This window comes from Triturus cristatus, chromosome 7 (genome assembly GCF_964204655.1).
Source record: "Triturus cristatus chromosome 7, aTriCri1.1, whole genome shotgun sequence".
NCBI lineage: Eukaryota > Metazoa > Chordata > Amphibia > Caudata > Salamandridae > Triturus > Triturus cristatus.
The window spans coordinates 161,630,881-161,653,465 of NC_140590.1; the positions used below are offsets into that span (position 1 = coordinate 161,630,881).

The 22,585-nt window shown below is 49.4% G+C and overlaps 1 protein-coding gene across 2 annotated transcripts in view; it reads left to right on the forward strand.

Annotated features, from left to right (window-relative positions):
- KMT2B (lysine methyltransferase 2B) overlaps window positions 1–22,585 on the forward strand; it is a 694,916-nt gene that overhangs the window by 431,918 nt on the left and 240,413 nt on the right. The window lies entirely within an intron of this gene.

Here is a 22,585-nt window from a genome sequence, read left to right on the forward strand (position 1 = left end):
ACTCGGGCGGCTGGGTGCAGGGTGCTTTTGAGCCTTAGGGCGCTCAATGGAAATCAATGGGAATGTTCCGGTTTGGAAAGAGGCTGCAGGCTCGGGGACTAGGATGTTTCAGGTGCCACCACCACTTCGAGAGGTAAGTTGGGTAGTTGTAGGTTAGGTGGGTACCCCGGGATTGGGCACAGGGGGTCGCAGGGCGCCGGGTGCAGGGGTGCCTTTTGATGTCGGGAATCTTACCCTCTGGTTGATCGCGGCTGGGGTGGCACTTGGTTCTGAGGCTGCAGGCTTCTTCCGGGATGTCGAGGGGGGTCCTTGGGTGCCGGACTCTGGGTCACAGTCGCCGTGGGGTCGTCCTCTGGGTCTTTGTCCACTCCGGCACTGGCCAGGCTTGGCTGGTGCAGTGTGTGTTGGGTCCGCGGTCCCGGGCTGGTGCCAGGGATAGCAAGTAGGTTTCTTGAGTAGAGCCTCTACTCGTGGGAGTCCCAAGGGCTTAGAGCTAAAAGGTAGCCAGGTCCTCCAGGGTTGGTGAGGTTGCTGGCCACGAGGGATGCCGCGCTGGTGCAGGTTCAAGAGTCGACAGGCCGGTAGGGCTGGGGCCAAAGCAGTTGGTGTCTTCTCTTTTTAGCAGCTGCAGGGCAGGTCTTTGTTCTTCTTGCTCTTCTTGTCGTTTTCTATCTGGAATCTAAGGAAGGAAGGTTCAGGGTGCCCCTAAATACTAGATTTAGGGGCGTTACAGGTAGGTGAAGGCCAGGGACCAATGGGTCCTTGTCCTGGGGTGGGTACACCCCCTATCCTGCCTCTCTCCTGTGGGAGGGGGGCAGTAGCCTAATCCCGATAGGGTAGGGCCTCCCATCTTCAAGATGGCGAGAGCCCGGAGATGTGCTTCACCTCGCCTCCCCCACCTGAGGGGTGGGGTGGGCAGGCTGGCAAATCCCCTGTCCTTGTATGGGGTTTCCGGCCAAGCTTCCCGCCAGAGTGGGGGGTTGCAGTGGCCTGGGGAAACTCCAAATGGCGGCATGCCTTTGAAGCTTCCCTTTGCTCATCCTGGGGGAGGAGATTTCTCACCTCACCCAGGATGTGCATTGTTGCAGGCCCGGGAGAGCAGGGGCTCTCCCACCCAGGGGTCCAGCAACGTGTCTGCTGTGTGGCAGCCTGGGCAGCCTCAGAGCAGACGTGGATTGTAAGTTAGCTGTAAGGGGGCATCTCTAAGATGCCCTCTGGGGTGCTTAGTACATTAAATCCTACACTGGCATCAGTGTGGGTTCAATGTGCTGAGAAGTTTGATACCAAACTTCCCAGGCTTCAGTGTTGCCAATATGGTGCTGTGGAGCTCGTGTTTGACAAGCTCTCAGCACCATGTATTCTTAAATGACAGCACTGCACTTACAGTGCCCAGGAATGGACCTGGGTACTGTAGGGGCACAGGGCTCCTGCTCCTGTGCCCACACCATAGGCGTAATGCACCCAGCTAGAGGGGTGGCTGACATATGCCTTGGCAGTGTAGGTGATGGGCATGGTACACAGTGATGTGTGCCATGTCGACTCTTTGTTTTGTCCTGCACCCAGACACTCAGCCTGCAAGGGCAGTGTGTGTGTAAGGGTACAGGGCCTCTGAGGGTGGCACATTGAGTGCTGCAGCCCTTAGAGGCCTTCCCTGGTCACAAGGCCCTGGGTACCTAGGGTACCATTTACTAGGGGCTGACATGTGGCTAGGGTTTGCCAATTTGGAGTTTGTGTGGTTTAGGGAAGGAACATAGGCCCTGGGCACCTGATTGGCAGGAACCCAGGGTACACTCAATCGAAGTACATTCAGCAATTTAGCAAAAAGTGGGGGCATACCATGCAAGAAAGATGGCACTTTCTCACAGCCTTCACCGCCGGACGATATAGGGGTCTATAATATGGTGGTTAAAAAGTCTGCATATGTTAGAGGCATGTGGGCTGCTGAATTCATATCTGTGCATAGATCGCCGCCTAGTGTTGGGTCCGGATGTTTGCACGTTGTTGTCCTGGAAGAGTCTTCGAAGTATCACGAGATAGGTGACTCCTCCCCTGGACCACAGTGCGCATGGGCATCCTCTCCATCCTTAGATTGTTTTTTTCCGCCATTGGGTTCGGATGTGCTTATCTTAGCTCAAGTTAGGAAAATTCAGTTTAAGGCTAAAAGGCCTTTAGTTTTCGTCGGTACTGTTCCCGTTCGGTATCGACTACTGTCTTTACTAGTTTAGACCCTTCTTCCAGCCTTTCGGATCCGTTTGGTCCGAACATCGAACTTACATCGACGATGGAATCGAGGACTCCATTCAAACGGTGTCCTTTATGCCACGCAAAATACCCACACATCGACGTCCACCCGGTATGCAACAAATGTCTCTCACCGGATCACGATGAGTCAAAATGTATGGCCTGTGCCCGATTCCGATCGAAGAAGACTCTCCGGAATCGACGGGCGGCGAGATTGGAAGCGCAGTATTCGGTGCCTGCCCCGGCCAACATCTTCAGCACCGAAGACGAGGACACAGAGCGTGGAAGAAGTAAATTCCAGCCCCGCTTCCGAACACGATTCCCGATCGGAAGACGAAGATGAAGTGCTTTTTCAAAGGGAAGAAGTCATCGACGAGGTAGGAGACTAAGATGAGGCCTTTGGGGCCGAAGAAGATAGCTCTAGCGAGGAGCCAGGCCCACCCGTCGATACGGAGGCCGTCAACGTGCGTCATTCTAAGGCTCAGGTCGAGGGATCGCCTTCGGGCCTTACCCGAGATCAATCTCAAAGTTCTTCGGCCCCGCCTTCGGGCCCGGCCTCGAACACCCCGCACGAGCCATTATTAACAAAGACGACTGGATTCCCTTCAACGAAACCGAAACCAATTGTCGCACCAGTTCCACCGAAACCAGTGAAACTGGCTGTAATCTGCTCGAAGGCCTCGAAGCCCTCGACTCCTTCGACGCCAGCAAAGGCCGTCGGCCCCGAACGCAGTAAAAGGGATTTCGGCGCCGAACTCACTGCAGCGGATATCGGTGCCGACCCGCAGAAAAAGGCCCTCGGTCCCCCCAAAGCGACTCGGCCTCTGGCACCGAAGCAGTCGGCCCCGACCACCAAAGTCAAAATGCCCGCTCCGTCTGCGTCCACGTCGAAGACAGCGGCACACGCCAAGTCGTCGACTCCAACGACCGTCGATACCTGTCTTCGGATCGATGACCCCATGGCTCCAACGCAGTCGACGCCTACCTCCACGGTGCCGACCGTCACCAAAGAGCCTTCCGCGTTCTCGGTGCGACAAGTCGCTGAGTCGTTGCAACGCATCAGGGAACGGGCAGCCCTCCAATCCACGTCGGGCCCCGACACGCACAAGGCTCCGAAGGCACCCTCGGCGCCAACCAATATCACTTTTGGCTTGCCGCCGTCCACGGCGCCGAAGATGTTCGAGATCCGAACACGTGTCCACCAGACACAGTCCCCGTCCACTGGACACACAGATTCTGAGCCTTCACAGCCACAATTCATCGACGCCGACACTGGTAAACTGATGCTCCGCAAGCGGAAGATCACACCAGAGAGGGGATTGGACTCCTACAGAATACCTCTCAAGCAAAAATTGCCAGCGGGGTCGGAACCAGTTCTTTATGAAGGCTTACAAACCTCCTATCAGCATCCCCAGTCCTTTTCTCCCACGCCTTCAGAGACAGACGCAGTAGAGGACTACATGGGAGATGATACCACCTACCCTGGGGATGTCGATCCCGATGAGCATCTCCAGGACCCAGATCAGGCATGGGATGACCCTACAGACCAGGGTACCGCGCAGGATACCCAGGACACGCAGCTTTACAGCACCAAAACATCTCCCACAGAGGACACTGCTGCCTTCAATGCCCTCATAGAACGGGATGCCGCCAATCATGGAGTAGAACTCCATTCTCACACTGTTGAAGAAGACTTCTTAGTGGACACTTTCGCCTCTTCCGAAAGAACTGTCAAAACTCTGCCCATGTTAAAAGGAGTTCTCAAACCTGCAAAGGACATTTTCAAAGAAACAACCAGGGCACGGGTGCTAAACCCCAGGATTGAAAAAAAATACAAGCCTGCACCCGGAGACCCTATGTACATTAGAGGTCAGTTACCTCTGGACTCCATGGTAGTTGCTAACGCTCGCAAACGAGCCCATTCGCAGACAACAGGTGATGCTCCTCCCCCAGACAAGGAGTCCAAAGTGCTGGAGACATCAGGCAAAAGAATTGCAGCGCAAGCAGCAAACATCTAGCGCATTGCCAACACACAGGCACTCCTGGCCCGTTATGATCGTTCACACTACGACACGCTAGAATCACTACTCCAGCATTTGCCAGATGAATACGAAGAGGCAGCGGAGCTCCTCATCAGAGAGGGACAACTCCTTACCAATGCATCCATTAAGTGCGCCCTGGATGCTTCCGACACAGGTGCAAGGGCAATCAACACCAGCGTCATGTTAAGACGACACGCGTGGTTGAGAATCTCAGGATTCAAGCCGGAGATTCAAAACAACATCCTAAATCAGCCAGTCAACCCCGACTACTTATTCGGCCCTGAAGTTGACACTACCCTCGAAAATTAAAAAAGACACTGACACTGCGAAATCAATGGGGGCTCTGCAGACGCAGCAATTTCGTAGTGGCTCCTTTCGTCGCCCCGGAAATAGAGGAGCAGCTAGAGGCCAGGGGTCACAGCAGCAATACACTAAAGGGGGCACACAGAGTACCTACGATAAAACCAACAGAGGTGGATATCGTGGCTCCAGCACCAAGGGCAGAGGACGTGGTTACGGCAACACCAGGTCCTCCCCCCAAAACAAACAGTGACGCCCTCTCCCTTCCCCCCGTCCACATAACACCTGTCGGGGGGAGACTCCAGCGGTTCCTGTCCACGTGGAAATCCATCACCACAGACAGGTGGGTCAGGGACATTATCCAGCACGGTTACTGTCTCGAATTAACCTCCACTCCACCCAACATACAGCCAAGGCACCGTCCTATGTCCGTAGAGCACTTAGCATTATTGCAGCAGGAAGTGCTAAGTATGCTGCAAAAAGGTGCAATAGAGGTCGTGCCCGTCAACCAGCAGGGGACAGGGGTGTACTCTCTGTACTTCTTAATCCCAAAAAAGGACGGGTCACTCAGACCTATACTAGACCTGAGACCCCTCAACCACTACATTCTCTCAGAGCATTTCCATATGCTCACCCTACAGCAGGTTCTCCCGCTGCTCAGTCAGGGAGACTTCCTAGCCACACTGGACCTCAAAGATGCGTTTTTCCACATACCCATCACACAGGAAATATCTCAGGTTCACTATTCAGGAACAGCACTATCAATTCAAAGTTCTCCCCTTCGGAGTGACAACAGCACCCAGGGTTTTCACCAAGTGCCTAGCTACGGTGGCTGCACATCTACGGAGACAACACATTCACGTCTACCCTTACCTGGACGACTGGCTTGTTCAGGCAAAGTCAGCCCAGCAATGTGCCAGCCACATGTCCCTCACCATTCACCTTCGTCACAGTCTGGGATTCTCACTAAATTACCCAAAATCACATCTCCAACCCGCACAAGTACGATAGTACCTGGGCGTGACCATAAACACTCTGGCAGCCACAGCTCAGCCAAATTTAGTGAGGATCAACAGCATGCAACTGCTGATCTCAAAGTTCAAACCTCAACACTCCCTTCCTGCGCGAGTGTTCATGCAGTTGATAGGCATGATGGCCTCCTGCATTTTCATAGTCCCGCACGCGACACTACATATGCGCCCGCTTCAGGAGTGCTTGGCACGTCAATGGAATCAGGCTCACGGGCAATTAAAAGACCTAGTGTTGGTGAGCGGTCGGGCATACAACTCTCTGCATTGGTGGAATCCACAAAACCTTTGCAAGGGCCGACCGTTCCAAGAGCCTGTTCCGCAAATAATACTGACAGCGGACGCCTCTCTCCAGGGTTGGGGAGCTCATGTACTCACTTACACAGTGCAGGGACTATGGACAACGCAACAAAAGAAGATGCACATCAACGTTCTGGAACTGATGGCAATCTTCCTAGCCATGAAGGCATTCAAAGTACACTTGTGCAACAGTCGTGTTGATCCGGACGGACAACATGACTGCCATGTACTACATACAGAAGCAGGGAGGAACACACACTCCACAGTTGTCTCATCTGGCTCAGAGCATGTGGAAGTGGGCCATTCAGAGGAACATATTCCTCATGGCGGAACACCTCCCCGGTAAGGACAACCAGATGGCGGATCTGCTCAGCAGACACAGCCACCAGATGCACGAGTGGGAGCTACATCCGTCAGTTCTCCAACCGTACTTCCAACAGTGGGGTCATCCAGATATAGACCTATTCGCCACAAACGAAATCGCAAAATGCCGAAGCTTTGCCGCCAGGTTCCCACAGTCGCAGGGCAATGCGATATGGATGAACTGGTCCGGCAGATTTGCGTACGCTTTTCCCCCAGCGCCATTAATACCGCTGGTGGCACGCAAACTGCGACAGCACTCACTGACACTCATCCTAGTTGCACCCACATGGGCGCGCCAACCATGGTACACCACCTTTCTAGAACTTTCCGTGGTGCCGCATCAAAGGCTGCGGATCAAACCCACACTTTTAACGCAGAACCATGGCAAAATTCAGCACCCAGATCCGCAACAGCTGAACCTGGCAATCTGGCTCCTGAAGTCTTAGAGTTTGGCTACCTAAACCTGCCACCTGACTGTATGGAGATCATCAAGGAGGCCAGGAGACCCACTACCAGAGCTTGCTATGTGGCTAAATGGAAGAGGTTTGTCATTTACTGCAACAACAATGACATTAACCCACTAGATGCATCCATTCAAAACATCATCTGTTACCTCTTACACCTATACCGATGCAATCTGGCATACACCTCAATACGTATCCATTTAACCGTAATAGCAGCCTATCTCCAAAACAGGCAGCACCTCTCTTTATTCAGAGTGCCTGCCATCAAAGCCTTCTTGGAGGGACTTAAACGAGTAATCCCCCCCCCAAGACACCCACCAGCACCGGTGTGGAACCTCAACTTGGTCCTCACCAGACTGATGGGTCCACCCTTCGAACCTCTCCACTCATGTGAGATTCAATTCCTCACCTGGAAAGTAGCTTTCCTAGTAGCAATGACTTCGTTAAGAAGAGTTAGTGAACTCCAGGCACTAACCATTCAAGAGCCATTCATACAGGTTCACGCAAACAGGGTCGTACTACGTACCAACCCCAAATTCATGCCTAAAGTGATATCGCAGTTCCACATGAATCAAACTATTGAACTGCCTGTTTTCTTTCAAAATCCGCAAAATGTCGCTGAGAGAATGCTCCATACACTAGATGTAAAGAGGGCCCTCATGTACTATATAGACAGAACTAAGAACTTTAGGAAAACAAAACAACTTTTCGTTGCCTTTTCTCCACAACACAAGGGCAACGCCATTTCCAAAGCAGGTATAGCCAGATGGATCGTTAAATGTATTCAAATTTGCTATCAAAAAGCTAAACGCACATTAACGATTCCCCCACGAGCCCACTCAACACGAAAGTTAGGGGCGTCCATGGCTTTCCTGGGAAACATTCCTTTACAGGATATATGTAGAGCAGCCACATGGTCCACTGTACATACATTTACCAAACACTACTGTGTAGATGTACACTCAAAACAGCAGGCAGCTGTAGGACAGGCTGTTCTCAAAACTCTTTTTCAGACTGCTGCAGCTGGCACTGGTAGCCGCCGCTAATAGGAGGTACTGCTATGTATTCTATGCACAGATATGAATTCAGCAGCCCACATGCCTCGAACTGAATATGCTACTTACCAGTATGCATCTGTTCTTGGCATGTAGTGCTGCTGACATTCATATCGCCCACCCTCCTCCCCGGCGCCTGTAGCAGCTGCAGCTCTCAGAATTACTGTATAACATGGTCATCACTTACTGTATCTACTCCATCACTGCCACAATGGCGAAAAACAATCTAAGGATGGAGAGGATGCCCATGCGCACTGTGGTCCAGGGGAGGAGTCACCTATCTCGTGATACTTCGAAGACTCTTCCAGGAAAACAACGTGCAAACATCCGGACCCAACACTAGGCGGCGATCTATGCACAGATATGAATGTCAGCAGCCCTACATGCCAAGAACAGATGCATACTGGTAAGTAGCATATTCAACATATGGAGTGAAGTTGGAGGAGTAGAAGCCCAAGGTATGCTTTCTCCTGGAAACTCTGCTACCTACACAAACAAGGAGTCAGTTCCTGCCCATGCTCCCTAGTGTGCTGGATCAAGGCAGGGAGGCCTTCAGGGAGCCAGCTGTATGTAAATCAGTGACCCCAAGGACATAAAAGAAGTACAAGTACTCACTCCTCAAAGGACCCTGCATACAGTCGGGGATCAGTGCCAGCTGATTCAATAACAGCAACAGCTAGGAAAATGGCAAATGTACCCACAAATGCCGGACCACCCCCCAGACAAGGAGAGTAGAAGAATGGACCTCATGGGGAGGAAAGTAGAACGGAGTGCGGCAATTCAATGGCACATCGCCAACTCAAACGCTCTAATCAACAGGCACGCATACCAGCACTGGGAGGAAGTGGGGCAACTCCTGAAGCATCTACCAGATCAGTACCAGCAAAGGGGAGTCCACCTGGTAGAGGAAGGGAAAAACATGGCTAACACATGTTTGTAGTCTGCCTTAGATGCTGCGGAGACGTCCAGCAGGCAAATGATGATTGGAGTGACAGAGAGAAGGCACGCATGGCTTAGGATTTCAGGCTTCAAGCCTGAGGTACAGAACAATATCCTGAACACACCCTTCAAAGGAGAACAGCTTTTTGGAATGCCAGTTGACGACTAGTTAACTCAGCTCAAAAAGGACAACGAGACAGCAAGATCCATGGGAGCTGCAGTTCAGAGGGATGAGAAGGGGTACACCCTGAAGAAGGCGAAATGGTAGGGAAGGCAACCAACCTAGTACATCGCACCAAACTTTCCAACAAGGTTATCAAGGAAAGAGCCAGGGCCAGCAGCAGCAGCAAGGACAGCAACAGCAGAACTGGCAGTACCAGCCAAGAGGCCAGTCCTTTCGAGGGCGCTCAAACGGACGAGGACAGGCACGGAGAGGAGGGCAACAACCGACTCCAAGTGGCTTCGCCGTAAGGCAGACGCCCTCCCTAAAAACACCTCTAGGGTGCATCAAAACATAAGACAAAACCACAAGCTGATTTTACAAAACAAACAGTTTCTCTAACATATAACACCAGTAGGAGGCAGAATAAGGGACTTCCTCCACGAATGGAAGGTCACAATGGACAAATGGATACTAAATATCATATGATACGGCTACTATATAGAGCTAGAAAAACAACCTCCAAACAAGAGACCAGACAAACAAGGTGCACTCAGCAAAGGAACTTTCGCTCTTGCTACTAGAAGCGCAGGAACTGCTCAGCAAGGAGGCAATAGAGATGGTGCCGTACACGGAGAGAAACAAGGGGGTTTACTCCACATACTTCCTCGTACTAAAAGTGGACGAAACGCTAAGACCTATTCTAGATCTAAGGTTCTTAAACAAGTTTATAAGGACACAAAGATTAAAAATGACATCTCTGCAAGATGTAATACCCCAAATACAAGAGGGGGATTACATGGCAACTATAGACTTAAAAGACGCGTACTTGCATATCCCCATCAACAAGACACTCAAACGCCTACTAAGGGTTGTTATCACCCAAACTCACTACCAGTTCACAGTACTAGCATTCGGACTCAAATCCGCACCAAGGGTGTTTTACAAAATGCCTATTAGCACTAGCTGCGCACCTAAGGAGGCAAGGGATTCACGTATACCCCTACCTCAACGACTGGCTCGTAAAAGCAAGCTCTTACAGACAATGCAGAGAACACATCTAGCAGGTCATACAAACGCTAATCCAATTGGGGTTCTCAATCCATTGTTGAAAATCTTCAATAGAACCGGAACCGGTGAAGATTTTCTTGGGGGCCGAGATAAACACCATACTGGGCAAGGTGTTCCCCAGCACAAAGAACTTTGGCAGTACTGAAGGAGACACGTCCTTACCACAGGGGGCAAGTTCTGACCGTGAGGACAGTGAGCAAACTAATGGGAATGATGGCATCATGCATACACCTGGTCCCAAATATTCGCCTCCACATGAGACCATTCCAAGAATGGTTACAGCAGCAATGGTCACAGGCAACAGGAAGATTGGAAGATCTAGTAGTTGTCACACACGCAGTGCATCAGGAAATAGCATGGTGGAACAAAGAAAACTTATCACAAGAGAAACCATTCACACAGCCAACTTCGACAGTGACCATCACGACAGACACCTCCAAAATGGAGTGGGGCACACACATGAACAGGCTCAAGGTGAGGGGGTTATGTTCTCAGCAGAATGTGGTAAAACACATCAACTACCTAGAGCTAAAAACAGTGTTCCTAGCCTCAAAAGCCTTTCAGAAGGAGCTGTACGGAAACAGGGTGTTGATCCAAACAGACAACACAACCACCATGTTTTACATCAACAAACGAGGATAAACACAATCCGTGGCACTATCAGGGCTAGCACAGAAAATATGGAGCTGGGCCATTCCACTAAGAATAGACCTACTAGCAATACATCTTCCCGGGAAAGACAATGTGGAAGCAGACAGACTCAGCAGACAGACGTCAGTGGCCCACGAATGGGAGCTCAACCAGCAGGAAATAGAGAAGCTATTCCGGAAATGGGGAACACCGCAAATAGACCTATTTGCAACACACCTAAATGCAAAATACAAACACTTCGCATCCAGACAACCAGGCCATCAGTGCCAAGGGAATACGCTATGGATAAGTTGGTCAAAGACATTTGCCTACGCTTTTCCCCTGATGCCATGTATACACAGTGTACTCAACAAATGCAGGATCAGCAACATGACGCTAATACTAGTAGCACCACAGTGGGCCAGACAGTCCTGGTTCTCACAAATAGTAAAATGGCGCCAGCACACAGATTCCCAAGGAGAAGGGACCTGTTAACAATGCAAAACGGAAGGGTGCTACACCCAGAGCCAGAGAACCTCAGCCTAGCGACATCGCTCCTGAAGACCTAGAATTTGCACACCTCAAACTACCACCAAGCACAATGGCGGTGCTCAGGGAGGCAAGAAGACCTACCACAAGAAAGTGCTACGTAGCGAAGTGGAAACGATTAACTGAATGGTGCATTAGGGAGAAACTACAGAGGAAAATTACAAAGGAATCAACAGTATTAAAATACTTAACACATCTACTACAAAATAATCTAAGCTACCTAAGTGTAGCTAAGAGTACACTTAGCGGGGATAGTGGCTTACACAAGAGGAGAAACAGGAAAGAGTTCCTTCACCTCCCAATTTTTGGAAGGGGAAAAGAGAATCGCACCTCCAAACAGAATACCAGCATGGAACCTCAACGTAGTGCTAACTCAATTGATGAAGGCACTATTTGAGCCTATTCACAAAGCTACACTGCACATGCTCACGCTAAAGACATCCTCCTTAGTAGCGATCACACCGCTACGAAGAGTAAGTGAATTGCAAGCGCTAACGCTACAAATACACAATGATAGGATCGTAATGAAAATCGACCCACATTTCATGCCAAAGCTGGTGTTACGGTTACGCATCAGACAATTCAAATACCAAGTTTTTTTCCAAAAGCCAACCACAAGTACAGAAAGGGCGCTACACCCACTGGACACCAGAAGGGCGGTAATGCACTATATAGAGAGGACAAAGGAGTGCAGAAAGACAAAGCAGTTCTTTGTATCCTTTGCCAGCATTTTTTGGGGACTACCAGTTACCAAAAATAACATTGCACGGTGGATTGCACAAACCATACAACTCTGCCACAAACAAGCAGGCCAACAGTTACCAGGAGCAGCTCATGCTCACTCAACAAGGAAGAAAGGAGCAACAATAGCGTTTCTAGCAAACAGGCCTATCCAAGACATCTTGTGAGAAAGTGGCTCTGTATATACTGTTCTCAAATAGGTACAGGGTGTACAGAGTCCACAGTCCCAAGAGGTTTGGCAGAGGCTAAAGTTACTTATAACCTTACTCTCTAAAGTGGTAGCTTGGTCGAGCAGTAAGGCAGTTTCAGAGGACAGTGTAAAGCATTCGTTGTACACACTCAGTCAGCAAATGGTATCACACACGCAAGAACTGAACTCTAGGCCAATGGTTTATATAAAAACTATATAGTTGCTTTATTTTAGAACCAACGATAGGTATTAAAATATACTTTCTCAGAATGAGATGCTTTAGTTAAATACTTAACTATAGAAAAGTTATTTTCAATAGATTACTTTCGGGATTACTTTTCTAATTCCAGGACTGGATCCTAGATTCAGTCCTGGGACAGTTCTTGGAAACAAGTGAGTAAATTAGTCTTAGTTACTGTTGTGATTTTTAGGCAATATTTAGCTATTTTAAAAGTTGACATAAAAAATTTCATAGAAAAACAGTGAGTGATTCCCTATGGGAGAAAATGTAAGTTACGGGTAAAGTATGTTCTCGTTACTTTTGTAATCCAGGGCTGGGCTCCTAGGTTCAGTACTGGGACCTCTATCTAAAACAGGTAAGTAATTACGTCTTCACAGTTGGTATGATTTTTTTTTTTTTTTTTTTTTTTTTTTTTGAAACCGTTTATTACATCCATAAAAAGGTTACAAGTATGGGCCTACAACCGCACGGCCGGCCGCTAGAGCATCACAAATATAGGACATACAGACAGTAAAAGTCTCTCAGCGGTGCACAGTAGAAACACAGAAGTAGTCAACGGTGCAGGCCTCACGGCGTCCTGCCACAGAGTACGGTTTCATTTTAAGGACTAACAACATCAACAAAAAACCACAACCGCAAGGCAACCTGAGATTCAAGGTGACAGCACTTGCTCCATAGTGGGGGATCCAGACTGGCAGGAAAGATCTGAAGAGGGGGATGGGAGGAGATCAAGGACTGGGGGGCCGCGTGCCCGCGGCCGAGCAAGAGGGTCCAGCTAGGGAGACGGAGCAGGCGAGGCAGCCGGCAGCTGCGGCGGCTCACAAATGCCCCCACGGTAGGCGTTCCAGGGGCCCCAGATTTTCACCCACGCCCCAGGCTTACCCCTCACCACATACACCACCTTTTCACGGAACATACACCAATCCATGTGCTCTTTCCAGGCCGACACCGCAGGGGGCCTCTGGGATCCCCACAATTGAGCAATATCACGTTTCGCTATCATGTATCCCAGAGTCACCCACCGCGTCTGCGGAACCGAGTAGTCATTCGGCTCCCATACATTCAACAAGCACCTCCTCGCTTCAGGCAGCAGCGCTACACGCGTGACCACACGCAGGACCTCATGCACACCACGCCAGAATCGCTCCACCTTCGGGCACTCCCACAGTATATGCATAAAAGTCGCCAACGCACCACAGCCACGCTTACACAGTCCGTCCACGGCAAAACCCATACGTAGAAGCCTCGGCCCCGTCACGTAGACCCGGTGAAGGATCTTGAGCTGGACGAAACGAAGGCGAGCCGGGATGGCCACCTCTTTCGGAGAGGCCACCGCGGACATCCAATCCTCGTCGTCCAGCTCCAGCCCGTCGGCCACCCAAGCCTCGCGTAGATTAGTTAACAGGCACGATCTATCATTAATCAGCTTCTTATATATGAGGGAGATCGTGCTGTCCGGGACATGGCCATCCAGCACTCTGTCCTCCAGGGGGGAAGACTCCGGAATGGATGCAACATCCGGGAAGACGGAGCCCAGCGCATGGCGGACCTGTAGGTACCGAAAGTACTCACTGCCCTGCAGCTGGAACTCCGCCTGCAGCGTCTCAAAAGTTTTGAATCCCCCCCTCGTCCAGAGATCCCCCACTGTGCTGATTCCGATCGTGTCCCACTTCTCGAAGCCCTTCGATGTCCACAGGGAGCCCAGCCTCTCAGAGGCATACAGTGGAGACGCCCGGGTCAAACGGTCCTTCCACCCCATAGCTGCATTAGCCGCGTGCCAAACCCGCACCATGACACGCGTCGGTCCCGTCAGACGGGAGTCGGGCGCGCCAGAGTACAGCGCTCGATTGTAATCGCCACCGGGCAGGAGCATCTTGTCCATCTCGAATGCCGGGTTCAGGGCGGGCCCGTAAAGGCCATGATTAATTGCAGCTAGCTGGGAGGCCCAGTAATACCGTTTAATGTCCGGGAGGGCGACCCCTCCATCGTACCACGGGAGCGTCAGTTTAGCCAGAGCAATACGCGGCCTCCCGTCCCAGAACAGGCGCCGCTGAAGGCCCTCCACCTCACGAAAGTAGCGTGCCGGGACCATGTCCATAGTGTTCTGGAGGGCGTAGAGGAAGCGCGGCAAGGACATCATTTTAAACAAGGCCGCTCGGCCGAGCGGCGAGAGCGGGAGACGCCGCCAGCGCACCACATCCTCCTTCAAACGCTGGAGAGGGGGCAGCAGATTCCGCTCATAGCGGGCCTCCGGGTCAAGAGTGATATATATACCCAAGTACCGGAAACCCTGGGAGGCAATCTGGATCGGGCAGTCCCGCGGCAGGACCGGAGCCTCCCCGGAAAGCACGTAGACACAGGATTTCGCCCAGTTAATGACTAGGCCTGAGTTGCGACCGAAGGAGCGCAAAACATCAACTAGGACGATCAGGGACTTGCGCGGGGAGGCGAGATACAAAAGGATATAGTCCGCGGTTGGTATGATTTTTAAAGAATATTTGTAGTTTGCCAAAATCGACACTTAGAAGAAATTTCACAGAAAAACAGTCAATGATTTCCTATAGAGGAAAATTGGGTTAGTGGCAAGTATGGTTGTGAGTACTTTTCAGGGTCATTGCTGGGCACCAAGATCCAGCACTGGGATCTCTCCTAATAGCAGGTGAGTATTTCTGTTTTCGTTACTCGGTTGATTTTAGGTGACTATTTTAAGTTTTAGAAACTTCACACTTGGAAGAGATTTCAGAAGAAACCAGTCAATGTTACCCTATGGAAGGAAATTGAGTTATCGGCTTTAGGGTAAGTACTCGATTGGCAGAGTTAAGGTCCCGGGCACAGACACTGGGGTCTCCCAGGGTCAGGTTGGTACAGTGGTTACACACTCAGCGGCACAGGGGCAGCCGGGTGCAGAGTGAGTTAGGCCCAATGTTATCCTTTGGGAGGCAGGGGGCCTTGGTTGGTGGCTGCTGACTAGCAGGCCACGCGGCTGTGGGAGTTGGGCTCCTGGTCACTTGCTCAGGGCAAATGGGGAAGTAGGTAGGAGTCGAAGTTACACTGCCAGGGCCACTCGGGCGGCTGGGTGCAGGGTGCTTTTGAGCCTTTGGGCGCTCAATGGATTTCAGTGGGAAAGCTCCAAGATGAACAAAGGCTTCAAGCTTGGACGAAGATTCTTCAGGTGCCACCACCACTTCGAGAGATAAGTTGGGTAGTTGGAGGATAGGTAGGTACCCAGGAGTCTGGCACAGGGGGCTGCAGGGCGCCGGGTGCCTTTTGATGTCGGGAAATCTTACCCTCTAAACGTGGTTGGGGGGGTACCTGGTTCTGAGGCTGCAGGTGTCATCAGGAGCATCGAGGTGAGTCCTTTGGTGCCGGATTCGGGGTCACAGTCGCCAGGGGGACGTCTTCGGGGTGTTTGTCCACTCCGGCACAGGCCAGGCTTGGCGGGTGCAGAGTGTGCAGGGTTTGCGGTTCCGGGCTGATGCCAGGGGTTAGAAACTTGTTTTGAGCAGAGTCTCTGCTCATGGGAGTCCCAGATGCTCAGAGTCACAAGGTAGCCATGTCCTCCGGGGTTTGTGAGGTTGCTGGCCACAAAAGGTGCTGGGATTTAGCAGGAGCAGGTTCGAGGGTCGAGGCCAAAGCAGTTGGTGTCTTCCTCTTCGTAGCAGCTGCATGACAGGTCTTCTTTCTTCTTGCTCTTCTTTGCTTTTTCGGAATCTGAATCTGAGAAAGGAAGGTGCAGGGTGCCCCTAAATACTAGATTTAGGGGCGTTACAGGTAGGTAAAGGGCAGGGTCAAATGGGTCCCTGCCCTGGGGTGGGTACACCCCCTATCCTGCCACTCTCCTGTGAGAGGGGGCAGTAGCCTAGTCTTGATTGGGCAGGGCTTCCCATCTTCAAGATGGCGAGAGCCCGGAGATATGCTTTACCTCACCTCCCCCACCTGAGGGGTGGGGTTGGCAGAGGCTGGCACATCCCCTGTCCTTACTTGGGGTTTCCGGCCAGTCTTCCCGCCAGAGTGGGGGTCAGAACCGGTGGGGGCCAGTTTGCTGGGTACAGCAAGTGGCCTGGAGAAGCTCACAAAGGCGGCATGCCTTTGAAGCTTCCCCCTGCCCATCCTGGGGGAGGAGACCTAGCACCTCACCCAAGATGTGCATTGTTGCAGGCCCAGGAGAGCGGGCGCTCTCCACCCAGGGGTCCAGCAACATGTCTGCTGTGTGGCAGCCTAGGCAGCCTCACAGACAAGACGTGGATTGTGGGTTAGGTTTCAGGGGGCATCTCTAAGATGCCCTGTAGTGCTTTGTACATTAAATCCCACACTGGCATCAGTGCGGGTTTAATGTGCTGAGAAGTTTGATACCAAACTTCTCAGTCTTCAGTGTTGCCAATATGGTGCTGTGGAGTTCGTGTTTGATGAGCTTTCAGCACCATGTACGCTTAAATGGCAGCACTGCACTTACAGTGCCCAGGAATGGACCTGGGTACTGTAAGGGCACAGGGCTCATGCTCCTGTGCCCACACCACTGGCATAGGGCACCCAGCTAGAGGGGTGGCTGATGTATGCCAGGGCAGTGTTGGTTGTGGGCATGGCACACAGGGATGTGGGCATGGCACACAGGGATGTGTGCCATGTCTACTTTGTGTTGTCTTGTACCCAGACACTCGGCCTGCAAGGGCAGTGTGTTTGTGTTAGGATACAGGGCCTCTAAGGGTGGCACAATGAGTGCTGCAGCCCTTAGAGGCCTTCCCTGGTCACAAGGCCCTGGGTACCTAGGGTACCATTTACCAGGGGCTGACATGTGGCCAAGGTTTGCAAATTTGAGGTTTTAGGTTTTAGGGAAGGAACATAGGCCCTGGGCACCTGATTGACTGAGTGTGCCCCGGACTCCTGCCAAAGTACATTCAGCAAAAAGTGGGGGCATACCATGCAAGAAATATTGTACTTTCTCACACATCTGCCAAGCCGCATCATGGTCTTCGGTGCACATGTTCACCAAGCACTACTGTGTGGATATCCAGATGAACAAAGCACCCAGCCACCACAATAACAACAAACCGCTACAAAGTCCATGCACAGCATAGTGAATCCAGAAAGATTCACGCTGCAAAACATAGTTTCTTACCGGTCTGTATAGTTTTGCAGTTTGAAGACTTTCTGGATTCACTAGCGATCCCAACCTCCTCTGCCAGAAAGATGAGACAGGAGGAAGAGGACTAAAAACAGGAATAAGACTTTAAGAGTTAAAAGAAGGTAAAGGTAACGCAAGACAAGAAAAAAGAATCCGAAGATGGCGACCAAAGCTGGGATCTTCCAGAGGAAGCACGTCCACGTCACGAAGGACACCAAATGGTGGTATGTTGACGCCCACCTGGGCCATGAAAAAAAGAGAGAAAGACAACAATTCCGGACCCAACCACTAGATGGCGGAATAATGCACAGCATAGTGATTCCAGAAAGTCTTCAGGCTGCAAAACTACTGACAGGTAAGAAACTATACTTTATTGCTTACCTGTGCCAGGCTTGCTTGGTTCTAGAAAATAAAATAACTAAAAGAATATTTTCATACAAAAACAATTGGTCTGAAGTTCAGTCTCTGAGTATGTGAATTTATTTGCTGACTGAGTGTGTACAACAAATGCTCAACACTGTCCTACTGCCTTACTGCTCCACCACACTACCACAAATAGAGAGTGAGGTGCTATCTAACCTTACCTCAGCTTACCGTTTAGGTTCCAATGTACTCTGTGCACACTATACCTCACTTTGGTATAGTATATACAGAGCTAGCTTCCTGCAAATCCAAGTACAGTTTCAAAGATTTATTTGCAGATAAGACAAAGTGCCAGCCATCAGGCTTGCAGTCCAACTCCCAAGTGCCCCATTATTCTAGAACCAGAACCCTCATATGTAACTGGTATGACAAAGGCATTTAGAAGGAAAAATACTTTTAAAGAGAACAAGAAATAAAATACACTAAATGTAACACACCTATTCTCTTACAAAAGAACACAAAACAACAAGATAATTGCACAAACAGTGTGATATCAACAAATCTGCCAGGAGGCCTCCTGACACGAGTACTATTTTTAATCCTTGAGCCCACACTTTCAGATGGTTCTTTCACGTGGTCCTTATTCCACAACACGACGCTTGTCGCATCCTTACACTTAGCCACCCTCCTCACATTCCAAACTGTTACATCTTGTAAGACTCCACTGTTCCTGTTGACCTTGACCACTTTAATCACTATGACAAACTTGGACTCACACTTGGACAGTCTCCCACAGTAAAATCCGGAACTCTATTCAGCATCTCAAGTTTGTTTAAATTTTTATCCTGATTCCCCTCCACCTTCAACGCTAACTCATCCACACATGCTTGTTCAACTTTTTCAGCCTGCTTTTTTTGAACCACCAGGGAGCTTGGAAAGAGGATCTCTCCCTTTGAGAAGCTTGTTGTAGTATGGGGCGTGATGCAATACGACTACATTTTCTCTCTCAATTTATCTTTCCATTCTCCCCCCATAGCCACGTGTCCACAAAATGCTCACATTACCTCAAGAGTGTGTTAGTAACATGACGTATGTTACAAAATTCAAGAAAACTACACATCTCCTGTGATTGTAATTACATGTCATTATCCGTAACAAGAATCTCAGGATAACCCTCTCTTGCAAAAAGTTCTTTAGGAAAGTCAATCACAAAAGCAATATTCACATTAGGTACACATTTTACCTCAGGCCACTTTGAGTAATAATCCACCACTACCATGGAAAATATATTCTCATGTGGTAAAAAATTGAAGGGACCTGATATATCAAAGCCTGTTTTCTGCAAGGGAAATTTAGGCCACAACAGGATACAAAGAAGCCGTTATAACTTTAAGCATCTTTTCACTGTTGGCACATACTCCGCAGTCACGCACTAATCTGTCTATAGGTCTATCTAAGCCTGGCCACAAAAATTAGCCCTGATCAACATTTTCATGGGTGGCATTCCTAAATGTTCTTCATGAGCTAATAACAAAATGCGATCACGTAAACCCTCCGGGGGTATGCACTTCACCTCTTTGAATAACATCCCTTCTTTCACTTCCAGCTCCTCAGAAACCTTCCAGTAGGGATACAATTCTGCAGAAACCTCCCATAGTCTAGGCCAACCTTCACTGACCCACACACAAACTTTCTTCAACAACCGATCCTCTTCAAAATGCCAATTTCTACATTTCCTCATCAATGCCCTTGAAGTTTTTAGGAATGACATCAGTGATAATATCAACAATGTCTGTGTCCCAATCTTCCTTGCTTTCTTCCACACAATCTCGCGGAAGTCTTGACAATCAATGTACAGTAATATTTTTTTGCCCAGGTACATGTTCAACTTTAAAAGTATACTCTTGTAGCCTACACATCAACCTGGCGTTGAGTGCAGTGGCACAACTTGCCCCACCTGGAGATAAAACTCCCACCAACAGTTTGTGATCAGTCTTGAGTGTGAAACGTGAACCCCATGCATAATTGCAGAAATGTTCCACAGCCTACACATGCCATGAGCTCCTTTTCATTCATGGCATATTTTTGTTGAGCCTCGCTAAGGGCTCCTGAAGCAAATTATACATTCCATTCATTGTTACTTCACCACTGTGACATAACACTCCCCACTTCATACAGACTAGCATCAACTGTAATTATGCATTCTCTGTTCATATAAAGAGGCTTGAGAGTTGGTGCAGTCACAATTTCAGACTTGACCAAATCAAAAGCCTGCTGTTGCCAATCGGACCAAGTGAATTCCACATTCTGCCTAGTCCGCCCTTGTAGGAAGATGCCTCTGTATATACTATACCAAAGTAAGGTATAGTGTGCACAGAGTCCAGTGGATCTTATAGAGGTAAAAGTAGATAATACCTTACTCTCTATTTGTGGTAGTGTAGGCAAGCACTAAGGCTTTATCAGAGGGCAGTGTTAAGCATTTATTGTACACACTCAGGCAAGAAATGATAGCAAACACTCAGACTGAACTCAGACTAATTGCTTGTATGAAAATACTTCTTTTGTTGTATTTTATTTTTAGAACCAAGCAGGACTTGGTACAGGTAAGTAAAATTGTACTTTCACAGATAGGTTGATAAGGATATGCAAGCTGAATGAATTTGACTGTTACAGGTTGGTACAATGTTTAAAAACAGTTGTAATTACTTTGGATTACTTTTGATTACTTTGCGATTACTTTTTAGATAACTTTTTCTATTCAGTGTGATATGCCTAGATATCACACCGAGACATTTCCTAGACAAAGGTAAGTAAAACACTTTTATGCTAAAACAGTTACTTAGGATTCCATACACACACAACTCAACACAGGAACATGTGGTTATTGGTTTGCAGGTAAGTGATCGGTCTTGAGTGTTAAGTTTCTGAGGTCCGAACACGGGTTCTGAAGGGTCAAGGCTTCACTCAAATTGCGCCCAGCCACCCTTGTGCCACTGAGGGTGCTGAGTGCTGCGGACCAATGTTAGCCTATGGGGCTAGAGGGCTGTCGGTTGGTGACTGCTCTTGGGGAAGTCACAGGGTTGAGGGAGCACAGCTCCTAGAGTTAAGCTCAAGGCAAAGGGGGTTCCAAGTTCGTACACAAGGTGCATCTGCAGCCTTACAGGGTGCTAGATTGGCGTTTGGTGCCCTGTTGGTTTCAATGGGGATTCCCCGGTCACAACAAGCAATGCAGGCTCGGACACAAAGACTTTCTGGAGACGACCACTGGTTGGGGAGTTAAGTTTAGAAGCAGGGGGGATGCCTGGACACAGTCGGTTGGGCCACTGAAGGCCATGGGGCGTCTGGCGCAGGGGTGTCTTTGGTGTCTGGTTTCCTTACCAGCTCCGGTTGTGGTCAAGGGGGGGGGGGGGGGAATGGGGGGGAGGAGGAGGGGGAATCCACCCGATAGAGGCTGCAGGCCTCGCTTGGAGATTCGAGGCAGGTCCGAGATCACCAGATCTTGGTTCAGGATCACCGGGGAGACCTCGTTGTGTTGGGCCACTCTAACTCGGGCCGTAGGCGTCGTGTGCAGAGTGGTGCAGACTCAGAGATTTGGCCGGATCCAGAGTCTGTGGGTGAGCAAATCTGGTGCTCACAGGAGACCGTCTTTGTTTGGAGGGCAGGTCCTTCAGGTTATTGAGGCAGCCACCAATCGGAGGCCCCTCTATCCCCCTTGGACAACATTGGGCCTCAGAACTCTGCATCCAGCCGCTCTAGTACGGCTCGGGGTGCTTTGAGAGTGCATCCTTGACCCTAGGGGAACCCTGGTTCTAACCCCAGAATACCAACTCCCACAAATAACTACTTGCCTGTAAACCGATAACTCCATTTCCTTCCATAGGATTGCATTGACTGTTTTTCTTAAACTGTTTCAAGTGTGCAGTTGGTTTTGTATGAAAAGTTAAAAAAATGCAAATAACTAAAAAACGCTTTACTTAACTTTCCTCTAGGAAATTTCCCAGTGTGATATCTAGGCATATCACACTGAGTAAAACAGGTAATCCATAAAGCAATCTGTAAAGTAATCTAACAGTAATTTCAGCCTGCTTGTATTGTTCATCCTGCCTTGAAAAGTACCATTTACACTTAACTGTGCAGGCTTGCTTGGCTCTAGAAAATAAATACAACGGAATGATATTTTTATACAAATAAAATTGGTCCAAGTTCAGTCTTTGAGTGTTTGACATAATTTGATGCCTGAGTGTGTACAACAAATGCTTAACACTAGCCTCTGATAAAGGCCTTACTGCTCGCCAACACTACCACAAATAGAGAATAAGGTGCTATCTACTTTTACCTATACCTAACTTTGGGTTTCCACTGGACTCTGTGCACACTATACCTCATTTTGGTATAGCATATACAGAGCCAGCTTCTTACAGGAGCTGGTTGACAGCGACCCTGTACACTTACAATCTAAACCATTTCATTTTCCAGGCAAAAAGTGGGGGGCTAACCATGTCAAAAGAGGCACTTTCTCACAGAGGCTCATTTATTATATACTCTACTCACACTTTGTGTAATGAAATCTGAGCTATGGTGGCCTGTAGGCGAGCTAACACTTCCATCTCATTGGCTGAAGTTAGGTTTTTTTTCCCAAATGAAGTGGATGTGCTACTAAACAAACTCCTGTTTTTGAGACGAGATACTGCTATTCAAAATTACTGTAAATTCCCAGCCAGGTGACAGGGAACGGTTCAAGCACGTGAATGTATTAAACTTACCAATGCTGGAGTAATGGAGTTAA